The following is a 15,455-nucleotide window of genomic DNA, read 5'->3' as shown; positions in this document are numbered from 1 at the left end:
CTAGAGATGGGAGGTTCTAGGTTCAAATCTGGCCTCAGATACTTCCTAGCTGTGTGACCCTGGGCAAGTCATTTAACTCCCATTGCTTAGCCCTTACCACTCTTCTGCCTTGGAGCCAATACACAGTATTGACTCTAAGATGGAAGGTAAGGGTTTTTAAAAAAATAACCAAAGATAAAATAAGTTCACAGAAAACAAATCAGAAACACATGAAAAATATAAAATGACTTTTCTTCTACAATTAATACTTTTTTTGATGGTACCTATATTGTCTATCCACATTTGTTAGACCACAATCTCCTAAAGTCCATTGTCTTGTTTTAGCTTAGCTCCCATGTAGAGAATAGAACCATAGTTAGTATTTATGTAGTGCTATAAGACTTGCATAGAGTTTTACAAATATCTCATTCTATCCTTATAGGATAGACATATCCTATATATATACATATATAGATATAGATATAGATATAGATATATAGATATAGATATCTATAGATATATATAGATATATGTAATGACCCCAGGAGGCAGACGAATACTACAATATTATCCTCTTATGGGAACTTAATAAATGCTATTTTGATTTTAAATTTGATTAACTATAGTCAGGATACAGGGAACTGGTCATTCCTTGGCCTTCTGGTCCAAAGAAGTGATTATTATTGTAATTTACCATTGACAAGCATTTAGGCTGCATCAGACCAGCTTCACCCAGGCAATGTAAGATCCAATTCATTAACAAGCTAAAGCCCTTCCTTTAGAAAAGGTATCCTATTTACTGAGTGAGAAGGGTAAAGGGTAAATGTATTCCAATTCAGGGCCCTTGGGTAAGCCCTTCAGAAATAACAGGTGAGGTTCCTAGTATCTGAGAGATTCTAAAACAATTATGGAGCCAGTTCACCCTGGGATTTCCCAGAATTTGTGCTGGAAGGGCTCCCATAAGGACTCATCTCCTTCATCCAAAAAAAGCACAGAGCAGCTGGGTCTACATACTGGAGTGTTAAATAACTACTCTACAGAATGAACAAAAACACTCTAGACCACTGAAATCATAGAAACTGTCCCTTTCCCTATCCTTAACCTTAATAAAACCTGGAAACAAAATCATTTTTTAAGGTCAATCAGCAAGAATTTATTAAAAGTCTTCTATGTGCCAGACACTATACTAGACACCAAGGTTTGCTGAGATAGTCCCTGTCTACTAGAAACTTACATTCTATTGAGGAAATAAGGCATATCACAAGAAATAAGATTTAAAAAACAGTTTTAAAATCCTAAAGGGAAGTTTGTATTTGATTCTAATGAAAGCAGGGAGCCACTGAAGCTCTTTGAGCAGAAGAGAGACATGTTCAGACTTGTGCACTGGGTCTTAGGAATATCAATCTGACTGCTATGTGGAGAATAATAGCTTGAAGAGGAAGACAAAATTAATAGAGAGAGACCAGTTTGGAAGCTATTACAATTATACAGACAAGAAGTGATGAAAATCTGAATTAGAGTGGATGTCACCAAACATTGGCAATATTTTTTTGCATTATATATCTTTATTTTTTATTTGTATTCAGGCTCCCCATTCCTATCCCCTCACCCTCACCACAGAAGGCAACATCCTGCAAAATATATAGATTCCCTTTCATGTTTCTATTTTTCAGTTCATTCTGTGGAGGTGAACATTCACAAGTTCTTCAAATATTAAAACTGCTGCTGTTTATAATGTTCTTTTGGTTTTATTTGTTTAATTCTTCATTATTTCGTGTAGTTCTTTCCAAGGCTTTTAAAAATTAATCTGCTCAGTATTTCTTTCAAAATGGGTATTAAGACCTCTGAAGGGTTTGCAAAGAAAAGTTATAAAGCAATAAATTCAGAAAATCATAGGCTTCTGATCACTGGGAAAGCACTCAGGTGCTTAGTATACTCTAGCAGGTACATAGTAGGCACTTCATAAATATTTATTGAATTAGGTAGCACTCTACCTGGCAGGCACTTCATAAATATATCTTTTACTTTGCTTTATTATGATCCATTTTGCCCAGTCATGGGAGGGCTTCATTTTAGGATTAAGAGCATCCAGAAGATGATGTCTAGGATGATAAAGGAGCTAGAGATCATGCCATGTGAGATTAGTGAGAGAATTAGGAATCTTCAGCCAAAAAAAGAACACTCAAGAGAAGACATAATGTTCCTTATCTATAGAGTAAAAGAATTGACCTAGTTGATCTTTCAGTTCTATCTCTGTGATCTTTTGATAGCTATCTTAAAATATTTAAAGACTTGTATACCTAAAGGCCATTTGGCTTGTTCCATTCATCCCAGAGGACAGAACTAGCAACAATGGGTAGAAGTTTCAAAGAGACAAATTTCAACTGGATATAAGAAAAAACTGTGAAGTGGGCTGTCCCCAGGAAGTAGACTAGCATTCTGGTAAAGGTTTAATGACCAACTCTTTACCCAGCACACCCTTTAAAGTTATTCTGCATTATGGACATTTTCTCCAACATTTTTTTGTTTATATGATCAACAAAACAATAAATCAAGCTCACACTAAAAGCATAACAATTGCTTTGCTATTCCATTGGAAGAGGCTCCAACACACTGCTCCCTTGCTCAAATGATCTTCAAGCCAGAGGCTAGAAGTCCATATACAAAGAATGTCATGGAGAATTCCACAGCCCTCCCCTCAACCCCAGAGTCAAGTTGGACTAGATGACCTTAAAAGGCTCTGGCAATTCTGAGATTCTACATATCCAGTATCTCTGTTATTTAAGTGATAGGTACCTCAATTTTTTCTTCTCTAAATTAGAGGAAATAATGTTTTCCCTGCCTACCTTATAGAATTGTTACAAGTGTCAAATAAAATAACACATGCAAAACTACCTTGTATAACAATAAAAGAGAGCCTCTAACCAATATTTGATAGAGTGGGAGACAGAGAGAGAGTCTGTAGTGAGTCTCTCTTCTAGCTCTCCCCTGGGGCCAAATATACACTGGGAGACTTTAAGGGGGTGCCACCCCAAAACTGGTGACCTGGATGGTTGTGCCACCCCACAGGAGTTGGGGGTGAGGCTTCCCTATAAGACAAGGTATGTGGTACCCCAATCCAATTCCGAATAAGGACAGGGTTCACACAAACCTCCCCCCCATCAGTTAAATTCACAGCAGGTGGTCCAGATGGAGGCAGCCAGACCAATCTGTAGTTCCCCTCTCCCTTGTAGTCTCTCAGGCACTCTTGAATGCTATCTGACTGATGAATGGCTTTTATTATTCACAATTCAGGGTTTGGGGAAAGAGGTGAAGGGCAGAGGGATTTTGGGGTGCCCTCTTCTCTATTTCTATGGGGTCTCTCACTCAGGAGGGAACCTTTGGGGTTCCCACTGCCAAGCTTCCTCCCCCACTCCTTCTCCTTCTGTTTCTATTTCTAGTTTCTATTTCTATCCTTTTTCTTTGTATTTTAAGTTTTCTTTTCTTTTCATTGTAAGTTTTGACTGAAAGGGTCTCTTAGCAAGGTAGGGTAATGGGAGAAAGTGATGAAGAGATTGCTCCCAAAATGGAGCCCCAAAACTTAGCTGACTCGATTGTTGAAGTCTTGATGGTTGAGATGTGATGGAATGGCTTTGATCAGGGAATCAAAGTTTCAAAGAAAGATCCTCAGGAAGCCCCCAGGACTGGATCCGAGCTGGGATGTCCTCCTTTCTCCTCCCAGTCCTCTGCCAGAAGCTCTCTTCTCTTCCTCCCTTCTCCGGAGAATTTCCCAGAATTCTCTCTGACACTGTCAGTAACTGTCACAACTGTCTCTGGCTCCTTTTGTCCCATCCACCTTGCACAAATCCCCTCCTTACACTTGTAATTATTATTTAAATATAAGGCATCATTATTAGAAAAGCTTATTAAATAGTTCCAATAATTATTTGAATCTACTAAATTTAAGCTCATGGATGCTTTAATTTGAAGGAATCTAAGAGATCTTTTAGTTCAAAACCTTCATTTTAAATATGAAGAAACTGAGGCACACAGAGGTTAACTGACTTGTCCAAGATTTTATTGAGAATAAATTGAAGAACTTGTGAGGCAGCTAAGTGGCTCAATAGGTCGAGTGCTGGACCTGGAATAAGGAAGACTCATCTTCCTGAGTTAAAATCTGGTCTTAGACACTTACTAGCTAGGTGAACTTGGCAAGTCACTTAACCCTGTTTCCTATTACTGTTAATGGAACTACTATCTTTCCAGTCACAAAGGTTCCCAACATGTCAGTATAGACAACTCACTTTCATATTTGCCAAGAAGGAAATGCAAATCACTTCAGTATCTTTGCCAAGAAAATCCCAAATGGGGTCACAAAGAGTCAGACACAGCTGAAAAGGAAGGACTAAATAACAGCAAAGTAGAAGAGCCAGGATTCAAACACAAATCATCTTACTCCCATCATGGGCAAACTTTTTAAAGAGGGGGCCAAAGGAAAGGAAATGCTCATCTGTAAGTCTGTTTCTAAGACAACTCTTTCAAAGTTTCATTGTATTATATCCTACTCATTGTATGTGTCAGATTAGGAATAATGTCAAATGGAGAGTTTGCCCATCATTATCTTACTCCAATTCCAGCCCTCTTTCCACTCAACCACAGTACTTTTAAATATAGCTCTCTAGGTCTTTCAGGATTAGTCATTGAAAATTAATGAAAAGTAATACTTTTAATATTTTTAAAACATTTTTATCTTTACGCCACATTCATTTCCCAATAATTCTTCCACACCACTTGTGTCTTTTCTCATCCTCCATTTCTTTTCCCTTTTTGTCTGTCACAATGTATCTCTCTATCAGTGTAGAGAACTATCTTTGGGGTCTATTATTGATAGTCTTGGGTCACTGTGAGGATGAGAAGTTATTTTCCCGGGATCACCAACTTAATGTATTAGTCAGTCAAAAAACATTTAATTAAACACTTGCCCCAGTCTTCTAGAAAGATACATTCTTTCTGTATAATATCTACATCTATATCTATATCTATATCTACATATATATAGAAAATGTATAATACATTCTATACTATATAATAATAATAATAATAACAAAAGTAACAACAATAGTGTAAAGGAAAAGGCTACTCAGTATAGTGAATACAAAACTGGCTTCAAAGTCAGAAAGGCCTAAATTGAATTCTGCTTCTGTGATATACTAGCTGTGTGACCATTGGACAAGTCACTTAACTTCTCAGTGCTCTAAAGAATTCATAAAGTTGCAGAAAAGGTATTTATTTGCATCAGTAGAAGAGGTTTCCTCACCCAGAAGTTGTCTATGCCAATGAAATCGCAGGTCTATTCAATCCTTATCTTTTATAGAAGACAGCTTCAAGAGATTTCAGAAATCTGATCTGTGCAGTCATTGCTTTAGAGGTCTCAGATCTCCCATCAGTAAAGATATAGAATAAAGCATACATTTGTCAGACATTGCCTCTTTCTCTCTCTTTCTCTTTTTCTCTCTCTCCGTGTGTATATACATATACATATTTACATATATGTATATGTACATTCCTAATTATATTTATTTTGCTACAAGATAGTATTCTAAGTGTGTGTGAAGGGAACCCTCCTTCTCCCAGGATCACACATTTAGGTCTAACCTGCTTCTCTGCGCTCCAGCATGGGTCACAGAGACAATGACCTAGGCATATGACCTGCAAAGGAAAGGTTATGGATCCAGGGGAAAGAAGGAGTAAAAGAGAGGGTTCTAGGAAGTAGCTCTGTCTATCTCTATACTTTCTATTCTCTTGGACCATCAGGGAGAAGATGATGGCTGAGATAAATAGCTATGTGGAAAAGTGCCCACATGGCAAGATTAGAATAGGCTTAAATCTCTATATCTATGCTCTCTATTTCAAGTAAATATTAATAAACTCTATGGAAATTAAGGGCCAGAGTATTAATTTAGCTTTAACATAAGGAATAGAATAGGGAAACCATCAAAGAAGTTACAGAGGTATAGAAAATCTAAAAATAAAACCATTTTAAACAAACAATAAAACACATTTAAAAAATTAAATAAAATTGGCTTGCTATAACCTTATCTCAAGTCATTGTGAGACTCAAATGAGATAACAGCTATAAAATACTGAAACTTAATGTGATATATACATATATTCTATACACGCAAAAGTGTGTTTCTGTGTGTATGTGAAAGATAGACTGAGAAACAGAGAAAAGAGAGATGGAGAAAGAAGTGGGAGAGAAAGAGAAAGACAGAGAGGAGAGACAGAGATAGAAAGAGGGCAGAGAGAATTATATTAAAGTGTAAAGGAATTGGTCCTAAAAACCCAGGTTGTTATTATTGTTGGATCATTTCAGTCATGCCCAACTCTTCGTGACCCCATTTGCGGTTTTCTTGGCATAGATACTGGAGTGGTTTGCCATTTCTTTCTCCAGCTCATTTTACAGATGAGGAAACTGAGGGAAGCGAGGTCAAGAGATATGCCCAGAGTCATATAACTAGTAAGTGTCTGAGGCTGGATTTGAATTCATGTCTTCTTGATTCCAGGCTGGACACTCTATCTATCTCCACCTAGAAAGCCCAGGCCCTAATAATATAAGAAGGACCCATAGCAAGATATTAAACTAAATATAAAATTTCAGCCATGCAATTTATGAAGTATGAGTCCCTTGAGTTAATCAGAAAGAAAGCATTACAATATGAGAAACAATGAGAGATTACTGCAGCAAGTAACTATTAAAAGTTGCAACTATGACTCAAAGAACAGGTCTTTGAGAAACACAAGATACATGAAGATGGAAAAGCAGAAGCCTTGAGGAGCCATTCAGAGTTAGGAGAGGCAAAGATCAGGCAGACTCAACTGATGTAAGGAGCAGGGAAATGGGTGCTATGTGGGCCAGTCAGTCATGAGAGGAGTTGGGCCAGATGCTTTCCTGGTGAAATTATCCTTTGGGCAACAGACCTGGAGGCAGTCACTCTGTATTCCTTACTACTCTTTGGATTTCCCCATGGAAGCCTAAAGACTTCTGGACATGAGAAAATCTATTGTTGTTTTTTGCTTTCTTTGCTTTATATTTTGTTTTTATAAAGTACATATTTTACATAATAATTTCTAGTAGAATGGTTTGGAGGGGGCAGCTAGGTAGCTCAGTGGATTGAGAGTCAGGCCTAGAGACAGGAGGTCCTAGGTTCAAATTTGACCTCAGCCACTTCCCAGCTGTGTGACCCTGGGCAAGTCACTTAACCCCCATTGTAAAGTATGACTCGAAGGTGGAAGGTAAGGGTTTAAAAAAAGAAAAAAGAGTGGATTGGAATTGGAATATAGGTGACCACTTGAGGGTCATTATTTGTACTAATCAGAACCTAGATGTATTATATAAGGTACCATTTTTTTTATCTCCTCCCTGTTGTGGCTAAACCTCTTCAGAAAGGCACTTCTTTTCCTTTTATTCTTTTCTTAACTCTATATATTTTAGTTTCTGACCTTATCATTCAACTGAAACTGTTTTCTCCAGAGCTAATAGAATTTTCTCAATCCTCATTCTTCTGGACCTCTCTGTAATCTATGATACTGTAGACTACCCTCTTCTCTGTTTTTGTGACACTATTCACTCCTGGTTCTCCTTTCTGTTTGACTATTCCTTCTCAGGCTCCTTTGCTGGCTCTCCATCCAGGTCATGCCTATTACTGGTGGGTATCCTTGCTCTGTACCCTCTTCTCTTCTATACTGCTTCATGTAGTGATCTCATCACTATCAGTTATCATGGATTTAATTATCTCTATGCAGATGATTCTCAATTCTTTCTTTTTTTTAATTTTATTTTTATTGTCATGCAAAGCATATTTCCATGTCGGTCAAAGTCATACATAAACAAAACCCCAAAATAAAACCATAAATGCAGTGATATGAAAGATGACTCCAACAGTTCTTTCCCTGGAGTTGGATAACATTCCCCATCATAAGTCTTTCAGGATTGTCCCAGATCATTGCATTGTTGAGAGTAGCCAAGCTTTCACAGATAATCATCATCCAATTACTGTGTACAATGTTCTCCCAGTTCTGTTTATTTCACTCTGAATCAATTCCTACAGATCATTCCAACTTTTTTCTGAAATCATCTTGCTTATCATTTCTTATAGCACAAAAGTATCTCATCACCAGCATGTACTACAATTTGTTCAGCCATTCCCCAGTTGATGGACATCCTCAATTTCCAATTTTTTGTTACTACAAAAAGAGCTACTATAAATATTTTTGTATAACTAGGTCCTTTGTGCTTTTTTAGACTCTCTTTGTGATACAGACCCAGTAGTGATACTACAGGACCAAGGATTATGCACAGTTTATTTTATTTGTACTAAATTTTTTTCATTTAATGTACTCAGAATTATTCATTTTACATATCATAATGCTCTCCATCTCTTGTTGACTTATAAATTTTTCTCCTATCCATAAATCTGATAGGGAGTATGTTCCCTATTCTTCTAATTTACTTATGATATCTCTTTTATGTCTCCATCATGTCTCTATTTTTATCTTAGTGAATGTGTAAGTTATTGTTTTAAACCTAGTTTCTGCCAAATTAGCTTCCAGTTACCCCAACAATTATTACCAAATAGTGCTAAAAGCCTGGATGTATGATTTGGTCAAATACAAGATTACTATAATCTTTTGCTGCTGTTATTTGTTTGTCTGTTCTGTTTCACTGATCTACCTTTCCATTTTTAAGCCAGTACCACTTGATTTTGATAATTACTGCTCTATAATACAATTTAGAGTCTGGTACTGCTAGATTGCCTTTTTAAAATCTTTTTTAAATTAATTTTTTTTATATTCTTGATCTTTTATTTTTCCAAGTTAATTGTTATTTTTTCTGACTCTATAAAATAATTTTTGTTAATTTAATTGGAATTGCATTGAATAAAAGTAGATTAGTTTAATAGGATTGCCATTTTAATTATATTGGTTCTACCCATCCATGAACAATTAATATTTCTCCAACTACTTAGATCTAACTTTATATGAATAAAGTATTTTTTAATTATGTTTGTGTAGTTACTTGGTTTGTTTTGGCAGGTATACTCCCAGGCATTTTATTTTTATCTATGGCTATTTTAAATGGAGCATCTCTTTCCCTTCTGGCTGATAATTTATGTAGATTTATTTTATTTCCTGCTACTTTTCTAAAATTATTGATAGTTTCAACTAACTTCTGTAAGGATGGCCTGGCACTGGAAGCTGGCTGAGAGACATAAGCCTAGTGTGGGAGAAGGGAGACAAGCTATTAGAACTCCCCTTCCCCCTCCCTTACCAGAGCTGGACCCTGGCTGTTGATCTTAACAGAAGTAATGGTGACTCAGTGACTAATGATGCAGATCTGACTAAACTTCTTCAAAGCTGGACTTGTTATCAGTAGAGTATATTCTCACAAGAAGTTGATGACTCTTGTTGTTAGGATCTACTCCCCAATCAAGGATGGATAATATCTTCAAAGTTGCCTTCACAGCTGATCTCTCTCACAGAGTCCCAACTGCCACAGAAGCAGGAAAATGAAGGCTGGCTGTGGGTAAGGTATATACAGGCCTATGTAGTTTAGATCAGAAGATTCTCTCACCAACTGACTTAATTTAAACAAGGGTTTAATAACTTGAAGGGAATAGGAATAAGGGAATATGAAAGGAGAGTGGGATAGGTTATATCTTTCTAATCATCTTGGTTGATTGCAGGATGATGATAGAATAGCTTCTCCCCTTATATACCCACATTCTAACTGCCCTTAACTGTTCCTCTCTTGGGGTTCTATGGCAGTGTACCCCACTTGGGATTCCTTAAGTTACACTTATTAGTTAAACCTTTTGGATTTTCCACATATACCATCATGTCATCTTCAAAAAAGAGATATTTTGTTACCTCTTTCCCATTTCGAGTCTATCAATTTCTTTTTCTTCTCCTATTGCTATTGCTGCCATTTTCCAATACTATATTAAATAATATTGATGATAATAATGATAACCTTGTTTTACTCCTGATTTTATTGGGAAAGTTTCTAGCTTCTCCCCATTACAAATAATACTTACTGATGGTTTTATGTGCAGAGGAAATTTCATCCCCTCCCCCTCCTGGATTGCCAATCTACTCCATCCCATTCTCCACATAAATAATAAGGGTTTAGGTGGAGCTCACAAGGTCTTTTTGGCTCACTACTTCCCAGAGCAAGCAAGAGGCAAATGGATAATCCAGCAAGATGAGTACATGTGGTCAGAAATAGAGTAAGAAAGAAACTTTAAATCTATGCTTGCTTATCCTTTATATTTCAAGTGATTATTAATAAACTTTGTAGAAAATAAGAATGTGGAAGATATTAATTTTAAATATAACATTAAGGAAGATGCTTCATATCATTTTAAGAAAATGCTTTCCAGTGTTGTCTGTTGTTATTTACTAGAAATAAGTGTTGTATTTTATCAGGCTTTTTCTGCATCTACTGATATAATCATGTGATTTTTAAAAATTATTTTTGGCATTGATATTATTAATTATGTTGATATTTTTCATTATATTAAGCCACCCCTGCATTCTTGATATGAATCCTGTTTGGTCACAAAGGATTCTCTTTGTGATATATTGTTGTAGTCTCCTAGCTGGTATTTTGTTTAGGATTTTTGCATCCATATTCATTAATGAATTTGGTTTATAATTTTCTTTCTCTGTTTTTTGCTCTTCTTGGTTTAGGTATGAGTACCATATTTGTTTTGTAAAAGGAGTTTGAATAAAATTCCTTTTTGGGCTGTTATTTCAAATAATTTATTTAACATTGGAATTAGTTGATCCTTAAATGTTTGGTAGAATTCACTTGTAGGGGGCAGCTCGGTAGCTCAGTGGATTGAGAGCCAGGCCTAGAGACAGGAGGTCCTAGGTTCAAATCTGACTTGAGACACTTCCCAGCTGTGTGACCCTGAGCAAGTCTTGACTCCCATTGCCTACCCTTACCACTCTTCTGCCTTGGAGCCAATACACAGTATTGACTCCAAGACGGAAGGTAAGAGTTTAAAAAAAAAAAAAGAAGAAGAAGCTTTTGAGGGAATCACCCCAGTAATTAAAAAAAAAAAAAGAATTCACTTGTAAATTCATCTAGTCCTGATGCTTTTTTCTTTGGAAGTTCATTTGTATCTTCTTCAATTTCTTTTTCTAAAATAGGTTTATTTAGATATTCTATTTCTTGGCTCAGACAGTCTAGACAGTTTTGTAGGGGTAAATATTCTTCTATTTCTCTTTCATTGTTAAATTTCTTTTCATACAGTTGACCAAATAACTCTTAATGATTACTTTAATTTTATCTTCATTGGTGCTGTATATTTACCCTTTTAATCTTTAATTCTCTCTCTCTCTCTCTCTAATGGTTTATCAATGTTGTTGATTTTTTTCATAAAATCACCTTCCAAATTTACTTATTAATTTAGTGGTTTTCTTACCTTTAATTTTATCATTCTATCCTTTTAATTTTTTAGGATTTCTAATTTGGTATTTAGTTAAATATTTCAATTTTGTTGTTTTTCTAATTTTTAATTGCATTCCCAATTAATTGATTTTTTCTTTCTCTATTTCATTAATATAAGCATTTAGAGATATAAATTTTCCTCTAATTACTGCTTTTGCTGTATCTCATATTTTTAAATATTTTTTTATTATTATCATTCTATTTAATGGAATTATTTATTGTTTCAGTAATTTTCTTTTTTAACCCACTCATTCTCTAATATTAAGCTTTTTATTCTCGAATTAGTTTTTATCTTTTGTTTTCATGTTTTCCTTATTATATACAATTTTTATTGCATTAAGGTCTGAAAAGTATGCATTTAATATTGCTGCTTTTCTATATTTAAATATAATATTTTTGTGCCCTAATATATGTTCATTTTTTGTAAAGATGACTGTGCAGCTGAGTTTCTGTTTGCATTCATTTCTGTCCAGATATTTATCATATTTAACTTATCTAAGTTTCTATTCATGTCTTTGATTTCTTTCTTGTTTCTTTATTTATTAGATTTATCTAGTTCAAAGGGAGAAAGATTAAAATCCCCCACTATTTTTGTTTTGTTTTCTATTTCTACCTGTTAGTCATTTAATTTTTCCTCTAAAATTTTAGATGCTATATATAACATTTGGTCCATATAGGTTTAATATTGATAATGCTTCATTATCTATGGTACCTTTTAACATAATATATTTTCCCTGTTTATCTCTTTTAATTATATCTGTTTTAACTTAACCTTTGTCAAAGATCATAATTTCTAACCCTGCTTTTTTTGTATCTGCTGAGGCATAGTATATTCTTCTCTAGCCCTTTATTTTTACTCTGTGTATGTCTCTCATTTTTATATATTTTTCTTTTTGGGTTTTGATTCATTCTGCTTTCCATTTTCATTTTATGAGTGAATTCATTCCATTCACATTCAATGTCATAATTAGTAGTTGTATATTTCTTCTTATTGTGTTGTTCCTCACTGTTTGTCTTTCTCTTCCTGTCTTTTTGCCATGTCTGTCTTCAATGCCCAATTTCTTCTATCACTATCCAATTTGCATTGATTGTTATAAATCTTGTCTCATCTTCTCCTTTTGCCTTCTTAGTTCCAAATTGGCCCATCTTTTGAAGGGTCCCTCCCTAATTCCTTGTCCTTACCCCTTATCTTTTAGTTCTTATTCTGGCCACCTTTCCAAAATCCCTTCTTCATTCTCCCAACCATACCCTTCTTTTTCTTGATATGAGTTTGATTTTAAGAATCCCTTCTTTATCTTATCCTAAGAACCCCTCTCTTATCTCTTTATCTTATTCTCTTGTTTCTTGATATGAACTCCTTTCTAAGTATCCTTCTGTTTTATTATCCCCTTGCCCTCTTTTCTCTTATTCTACCCTTCCTTCTCTTAGTCCCTCAGTCCTTTTTTTTTTTTTTTTTTTTTTTGGTTAAGATATTTTATTTTACAAATTACATGAAATAGCAATTTTCCACATAAGTTTTCTGTAGTTATGTGATCCAAATTATCTCTCTCATTCTTTTCCCTCACCCTTCCCAAAACTGGTAAGCAATTTGATCTGAGTTATACATGTATTATCATGTAAAATATATTTCTATATTACATATTTTATAAGAGAATACTCATATAACCAAAACCCCAAAATAAAAACCCAAATAAACTAAAGTGGAAAATCATATGCTTTGATCTACTTTCTAACTCCTTTATTTCTTTCTGTGGAGGTGAATAGTATTCTTTGACCTAAATACCTAACAATTGTCCTGGATCATTGTATAGCTTAGAGTAGTTAAGTCTTTCACAGTTGATCATCGTACAATATTGTTGTTACTATACAAAACTCTCCTCATTCTGCTTATTTCACTCTACATCATTCATGTAATTCTTTCCAGCTCTTTCTGAAATCATCCTCATTGTTTTTTATAGCATGATAGTATTCTATCACCATCATATACCACAATTTATTCATCTATTCCAATTGATGGACATCCCCTCAATTTCTAATTTTTTGCCAATACAAAAAGAGCTGCTCTACATATTTTTGTGCAAGTAGCTCCTTTCCCCTTAGTCCCTTAAGAGTACTTTTGGTCCCTCCCTTATCCTATCTCCTTTCCCTCTTCTTTGTATATTAAGAAGACTGTTATCCTTCTAGCTGTGTATTTTGTTCTCTCTTTAACCCAGATCTGAAAAGAGTAAGTTGCCAGTATAACCAGCCCTCTATCCCTGGCTCCCCTTCTCTGTAGCAGTTTTTCCACTATTCCTCTTTTATATGACATAGTTGTTCCATTTTACCTCTTCCTGATCTATTTATTATTATTTTGGATCATTCTATTATATTCACTTCAACTTTGTCTTTTATTTATATGCCATTGCAAAGTATCCAGGTAATGATATAATTTTGTTTTAATTTGGTAAATTGTATTTAATTAATTAATTTAGAATATTTTTATATGGTTACAAGATTCATGTTCTTTCCCTCCCTTCCTACTCCCCCCTCCCATAGCCAACACATAATTCCACTGAGTTTTACATGTGTCATTGAAATGATATCATTCTTAATGGTGATAGATGACATTTTTCCATATATGAATTAAACGATTTGAGTTTTTGGGTTGCGTATGATTGGTCTTTTATCATTACCTTTGTATGCTATGCATCAAATTTCCTACAGAGTTCTGGGGTTTTCCCTTGTAAAAGTGAAATTTGGGAAATGTATCAAACTACATTTCCCGTGGTCCAACGGGTTTCCGTTTATGGTTCTTTGGGCGTGGGGAGGCCTACGTCGAAGCGGAGAGGAGTTTATAATCTCCTGGGTTGTGGGGAGTGGCCTCTTGGCTAGCAGACTCGGGAAGAGACTGGAAACAATAATGGCGTGGGCAGCTGTTTTGAATGCTTACAAGCGCGTGGTCTAATAACTTTATCTATCAGCATGGCTTTAATTAAATTACTAATATATATTATTATTTCAGTCATAATTATTTTTAATATTTATACCCTATGCCCACTCAAAACTCCTTTAGTTTGGTAAATATCCATTTTTTTACTCTGTATATTGTAATGCAAGCTGGCAAACAGAAACTTTTTGCTTCTGTAATTTCTAATGGCCACACAAAGTCAGTTAAACATCTTAGAATCTTCAGAAAGTCAGTTAGAAATTAAAGCTATAAATAGAGGTGAAGTTCCAACTGATGAAGCTTTTGCCTTCTGGCTTTCGCTGTGGCTGGAGGCTTTTGCTTTGGCCTCTTGGCTTTGGCCTAATTGCTTCGGTCTTGGCCTGGGCTTATTTTGTTTTGGGGAAATTTGGACCTACCTAATTTCTCTGGACCTCTCCCTGATCTCCCATCTCCATCCCTCCCCTTCCCTGATTTTCCTTTGGGTTCTGGTTGGAAGGGAGGGCTTGGTGATTAGACATTGTGGGGTTTAGTTGTTTGTTTTTTTTTTAGATAATTGGAGTATCCTCAAATAAGTCACCCCTAGATTTGATAAAGACTTTACTTAAAAGGCAGTCAAATCTTCCTGACTGAGAGAGCAGGTCTCTCTCTCTGTCTAAACCTCTCTGCGACCCATCCCCCACCATCACCCTCTCCTTAGCAGCAATTGGAAAATCCTGAATCCCTCCCCCCTTCTGACTGACCCTGGTATTAATAAATCCCCTTGTTACCTATTCAAACCCTCTGGTGAGTCATTGTGTTGAAAATTAAGACAAGGGCTCAAGAGGAAGGAATCATTTTCTTTATTTCTTGAGAAAACTCGGGCATCCATCTTGGCAGGAAGTACCTCCCTGAGACTTCCTCTAGCCACCAGTTTGACTGGCAGGGGGAGGGTGGGGGCCCTCTCAACTCCTCCCAAAAGAGACTTCTGCAGGGGTGAAGGCAGGGCCCTAAGAGCATCTGCACAGGCAAAGGCAGTGCCCTAGGCTTGGATAACAATCTCCAGCCCAGGCTTGG

The sequence above is a fragment of the Gracilinanus agilis genome, chromosome 5, assembly GCF_016433145.1.
Source record: "Gracilinanus agilis isolate LMUSP501 chromosome 5, AgileGrace, whole genome shotgun sequence".
Lineage (NCBI taxonomy): Eukaryota > Metazoa > Chordata > Mammalia > Didelphimorphia > Didelphidae > Gracilinanus > Gracilinanus agilis.
The sequence above is the reverse complement of the archived record's forward strand: the minus strand, read 5'-3'. Positions refer to the sequence as shown.